We start from the raw sequence: 6,368 nt of genomic DNA on the forward strand, positions 1-6,368 counted from the left end.
GCTAACAAATCAACTGCAATTGTTCACAGAGGTGGCTGACTCTTGTCTCTACCCAATCACAAAGGGTACATAATGTTACCGTTATTATTCGACCAATGGGATGTATTCGCCGAAAAATGTGCGGTACCTGCCAATGACGGGATTCAATTATCTGGCCCCGGTTACCCCGGTGGAAATTGCACTGGTGAAAAGTGCTAGCATTCGTTTTGGAACCGGGCTACCACCCGGGCGTGAGCCAGGTGAGGTGCCCGTTGAAAACCCACAGCGAAACCTAGGCAAGATTAATTAAGCACGTGGAGTAATGAGTAGGATGTAGGTTCACACGCAAAAGTGGTTACTTTTGATATAAACGCTTTATCTGCCTTCCCAATGAAAACTAGTTTGAAAATTCTAACATATTTTATGGAAAAATAGAAGTATGTTTCTGACCTATGTAACATTCCGCCTAGTTGACGTCGTGACCATGAGACGCAATTACTGTTAGATTTGAACGGTTGCCCCTCCCTCACCGCTTTTGCCCGTTCACGTCGAGGGCCATTGACCGGTGCACTGCGACTCATTAATAGAACTCCCTCAATATAATTTAGTTTTCAAACGCTTTCAAGGGGCAGGGCTTTATCCCAGACAATCCTTACAGAACATAGTTTATAGACAGATCAAAATTGATTAGCAAAAAATGAAAGTAGTGAGTAAAGTAATAACTCTACTGTGGCGGTGGTAGACCAGGGAATATCAGATTAGAATGACAATATCTGCGGTTTCTGAAGGTAACTACAACGACAATCTAAATTCAGTCTAACCAATATTTACATCAGAGATAAGAGTCAACATGGGGCCCTATATTGTCATGTTTACACAAGCAGATTTTAGTGTTTACCTCTTGTTGTAAAACAAGAATGATATATGGAGCAGACGCGTGCCTCTAAAAATAGACTCAGCGAAATGACGTTGCCACGCAGATATTGTGCGAGATACAAGACTTCGTTCTCAGTCACACACAGCATGGGCAGGGGTAGCCATGGGACCAAACAGCGGAGAAGTTGAGCCGTGCCCTTCAAAGCTCTTAGTTGTTGCGGAAATTGACCCACTTTGAGGTTTACCTTCTGCACCTACTTCATTTCAGATTCTAACTTTAACATATTGTAATAGTGAAGATAAGTGATACAAAAGGACTTTACAGTATTCATCACACCAGTTAGGTTAGGTATTTTGATGTTAGCTGCAATGTTAGCTGAAATACTTAAAGCCAAGTGAATCAATATATTTCTATGCATGCTTACATTCACTTTAAAATGAGTTTCTTGTGACATGAAAAACAAATACCTGGAAAGTGTCAATAATAAAGACAAAGGCAATACATGTGTAAGTAATCCTATTATCAATTAAAAAAATACATTTACAATCAGCCTGAGGTAGTTATACAGAATTCAGCTGGAGACTATCATTTCGACATACATAGACTTTGTTACCCAAATGTAACAACACTGTCCACATTACACAGACTACAGATATAGGGATTCACTTGTTCTTATGACAGGTACATTTAGTAATTAACAACAATGCATCATGATTATTTATGCGTACATAAATTGAAGGCAATTTCTGGACAACTCAATGGTTAAGGCCCAGAGAGAAACCCTACAGGCCTTTATGAACATAATCTAAAAAGCAGATGAACATTATATGATATGGAAATACATTTTGACGTGCCACATCAGAGGAGTTAACTAGTTTAATAGCATGTCATTTAATAATGCATGGACACTAGCCATTACATGGCAATGGATCAAAACAACAATCAATCATAACTCAAAAATGTAGATATTCTATTCTAATACAAAAAAAATGTCAAGATCTCAAAAGCAAAACCATAACATTTCAGAGGACAGTTAATCATTTGAAATGCTTGACAGAATGTTTCAAAATTATGCTCAATTGTGGAAAGTTATTTTCTCAAACTCATGAAGGAATAAATACCAAAATCATGATGCGAGGCAAAACAAGTGTTTCAAGGTATAACTTCAGATGGAGATGAAACAAAACAAACTTCTTTTTTTAAAATCATGATCGGACTAATTATCCCATTTGTTTTATCATCATGTGGGATCATATAATAACCTCAATGTCATAAGCAACTTTTTGCAATTTTTCTCCTTTAGTTAACAACACAGGCCAAAGTTCCTCTTGAGGCACATAATGAACTTTCTCTGCTGGGCCTGGATGTTTGACTCTCCTCTTTTTCTTCTTCTTAGAATGATCATGTTTGGTTGAGAGATCATGGCTCTTCTTATTAAGCTTCTTCTTAAGCTTCTTAAGCTGCTTGGGTGTGAGTGTGACCTGAATGGGAGGTGTGGGCTGCATCGTGGACGTGGACTCAAACCCAGGTCGAGTCTCGAGGTCGGGTCTGGGTATGCCCCTGGGGTACTCGTGACGCTGGCAGAAGAGCACGCCACATTTCCGGCAGCGGTACGCCTCTTCTTTGGCATGGATGGTTTGGTGACGTTTCAGGTTGTGGTGTGTGGTGAACGAGCGCTCACACTGGTCGCAGGGAAAGGGGCGCTCCCCAGTGTGAACACGCTGGTGCTCAGTGTAGTGGCTGCGGCTCAGAAAACGTTTCCCACACACACCACAGGGAAAGGGCCTTTCTTCGTCGTGGAACTGTTTGTGTCTCACCATCTGAGGAAAAGAGAAGAAGTTCTGGCCGCACACCTCACAGGTAAATCCTCCAACTGGATTGGCGCTGTACGAAGGTGGCAATAGCAGAGTGGGTGGCCGCTTGTACGGCTTCAGGGAAGGTTCTGGTACAATTAAAGGAGTCGATGGGGCAATCCGTTTTTGTACTTTCAGGTTACCAGTAGATTCGTTTTGAAGAATAGCCATTGCAGCCTCACGCACTTTGAAAACCGCAGCACCTGCTGCAGCCCTCTTACCCAGCCCATTGGGCCCAGTTTCCTGGTCAGCCATGTCTACTCCACTCAGGACCCTGGCAAAGCAATGAGTCAGAAATATAGATCAGAGGTCAATAAAAATCGTTAGGGACAGAAACCTCTGAAGTACAGTAAAAAAGCGTTGATTGGCTTGATGTTAGCAGAGAAACACAAGTGCCCATACTATAGCAAATATAATTTTCTTTACAATTTGTAATAGTTCAATGTAGCTAGCTAGCTAACATTGAGCCATTGTTTACCTGACTAGCTACCCAGTGCATCTTCTTACCTTCAGATAGCCCAAAGGCCAGTAGATGGCAATATTGAATCGTTTGATCTTACCGTCCAAAGGGACTGCATGCAGCCGGCTATAAACTTGTATCCCCATGGACCGGTTCGTACATAAAACATTCTCCATTCAGGCTGCAAAGGCATCGATTTCCTCCTTAACTGGATTTAATGGCAATCCATTATGTGCATAATTAATGGCAATCCATTATGTGCATAATTTCTTTATGAAACAGTCCTGTTATTTCGTGTTATTTTAACCCCCTCAACCCTCGCACTAGCTACTTTCCCTCGGGGGAATCCCTGTTGAAACCAGATGCAATTTGGTTGCCATCTTAAGTGGCAGTCCAATTCACAAACGTTGCCCCCTCAGCCCTTGATTTAGCTTGAGGGACCAACTTTGATCACTTGTGGGGTTGATATGACCCACAATTCAATGCAAACAGTAGTGGCGTGTCAAATGTCGGTGGCCGTGAAGTAAGTGTCAAATGTAATCAACGCTGCATTTTTCGGCATGGGAGAAAAAATTACAATGCTAGCTTGCAAGCAAAAAAATTATATATTATAAATGACAGATTTTAGCGGTGGCCAATGGGAATATGATGTTCAAAGTGGCTGACTCATTGGGGAGCCTATAAAACGTAGCTAGCTAGCTTCATAAACATTTTTTGGGAATTCGGAAATTTATTGGAATAAATGACCAAAACATAAAACTAGCTAGCCAGCTATTTCTTTCCTCCTTCGCCATTAAAATCTTTTTAAGGAGTAAATCGACGCATTTTTACCCTGAATGAAGAATGTTTTATCTACAAACTGGTCCACAGGGGATATGAGTGTATAGCCGGCTGCATGCAGTCCCTTTGGACGGTAAGATGAAACGACTCAATATCGCCATCTGCCGGCTGGGTTAACCTTCAGTAAACTCACATACTTGCCAACTACATAAAGACACTGCAAATTGGTTGTATCTAGTAAAATAATGTGGAAAGTAAGTTAGCTAGTTAGGATAGTTAACATTCATGATGGCTCGTTCTGCTAATTATAGCTAACATTAGCTCATGCGACTTTTTCAAAAGATAATTTCTGGACCATCAATACTTGAACGTTTGCCATTCATATAGCGTTACGCAAATAGTATACAAAGGGTGGCAGTAAATAGAAAACTACTTACAGAAAATAACGTTTAAATGTATAAAGTTCTCGGATAAAATTGCACAAACAGGCAAACTAGTCAAATTTCAAGGCAGTCTTCCTGAGCGCTTTTTGCATGTAAGGTGCAACACCAACACATCCCGCTGGAAACATAAGCACCCAATTTTGTTCCTACATTACTGTACATGCAACTCTGTAACAATTAGAAATCCTACCAAAAATACCTATCTTGATGTGGATTTATAAGGTTTAAAAAAATACATAATTATATATATGTGAACACCTGCAACCTTGCCGTGAAAGTGAAACTTTGTCATTACTATATGTGTTTGAGATCGTAAATTCTGCTCAGTTGCTGAAGGTGATGATGGATTTGAGTAGCCTAACTATCGCCATGATGTTCTGAAATTAAATCTGGGAAAACACATAGACAAGGATTTTGGTAGAAAATAGAATTTAATCAAAATGTTCAATCTTCTTAAAAAGTCTCTCACTCAAAAGTGAGGTGCTTGATGAAGTTCTTCAGAAATTCTGCCAGGTGTCACTGTTGTCTGCAGAATAGCTTACAAACGATTTGGAAAAGAATAGAGCATTAATTTACTCCAAATAATTTAGGATTACACATAATTTACTTATGACCCAGATGAAACAGTGATGTAAATAGAGGAAGCAGTGCTGGGCACTAATACTTTTGTGTATAAACATAGACATACACTAAGTCACAAAACCCTAATAGTGAGTTGCACCTCATTTTGCCTTCAGAACAGCCTCAATTCCTCGGAGCATGGACTCTACAAGGTGTCGAAAGCATTCCACAGGGATACTAGCCCATGTTGACTCCAATGCTTCACAAAGTTGTGTCAAGTTGGCTGGATGTCCTGTAGGTGGTGGACCATTCTTGATACACACGTAAAACTGTTGAGCGTGAAAAACCCAGCAGCATTACAGTTCTTGACTCACTCAAACCGGTGCGACTGGCACCTACTACCATACCCCGTTCAAAGGCACTAAAATATTTTGTCTTGCCCATTCACCATGTGAATGGCACACATGCACAATCCATGTCTCAATTGTCTCAAGGCTTAAAAATGCTTCTTTAACCTGTCACCTCCCCTTCATCTACACTGATTGAAGTGGATTTAACATGTGACATCTATAAGGGATCATTGCTTTCACCTGGATTCACCTGGTCAGTCTATGTCATGGAAAGAGCAGGTATTCCTGATGTTTTGTACAATCAGTATATATAATGGGTATTTCAGATGGTGTATGTGCGTATGCTTGCATGCATGTGTGTTTGAATGAGAGAGAGACACAGTGCCATTATATAGAGATCCAGTTTTTGGTGGCCATTGCTATTTTATGCGAGAGGGAGAGAGGTCAATGATGAATGATAGGGGTAGGTTAACACCACCCCTCTCCACCTATGCCCCGGGTGATAGACTGCACTCCAGACACAAGTGTGGAAATTGATCTATCATGCTGCTTCTGAGAGTTAAATCAATATCTGTTTCATTTTTTTCTCATTGCAGTGCTGAGAGAAACAGAAGACCCCCGTTGACACTAGTCTAGTACAAACCTGTATTTTACTCTACGGTACCATTCTGTGTGAGATATTACCTACTGGGTGTGTTCGCTGTGAGGAGACTTGATGAGACGCATAGAGATTCTGAGTCTTGTAGAGTATGGTGTGTGTGTGTGTTTCTAAATTGGCTATTTAAATACACAATATATACAAAAGTACACACCTTCAAATTAGTGGATTTAGCTATTTCAGCTACAACTGTTGCTGACAGGTGTATAAAATCGAGCACACAGCCATGCAATCTCCATAGACAAACATTGGCAGTAGAATGGCCTTACTGAAGAGCTCAGTGACTTTAAACGTGGCATCGTCATAGGATGCCACCTTTCCGACAAGTCAGTTTGTCAAATTTCTGCACTGATAGAGCTGCCCTGGTCAACTGTAAGCGCTGTTATTGTGAAGTGGAAATGTCTAGG

The 6,368-nt window shown here is 40.7% G+C and overlaps 1 non-coding gene across 1 annotated transcript; it reads right to left on the reverse strand.

Annotated features, from left to right (window-relative positions):
* Positions 1–1,357: 1,357 nt before the first annotated feature.
* LOC106567239 (uncharacterized) lies at positions 1,358–4,502 on the reverse strand. The gene is made up of 2 exons (XR_014380057.1): positions 4,387–4,502; positions 1,358–2,983 (listed from the first exon to the last, which is right to left on the reverse strand). It is a non-coding gene; the product is annotated as an uncharacterized LOC106567239 (transcript).
* Between the last annotated feature and the right edge of the window lie 1,866 nt (positions 4,503–6,368).

The sequence above is a fragment of the Salmo salar genome, chromosome 13 (assembly GCF_965601325.2).
Source record: "Salmo salar chromosome 13, fSalSal1, whole genome shotgun sequence".
NCBI lineage: Eukaryota > Metazoa > Chordata > Actinopteri > Salmoniformes > Salmonidae > Salmo > Salmo salar.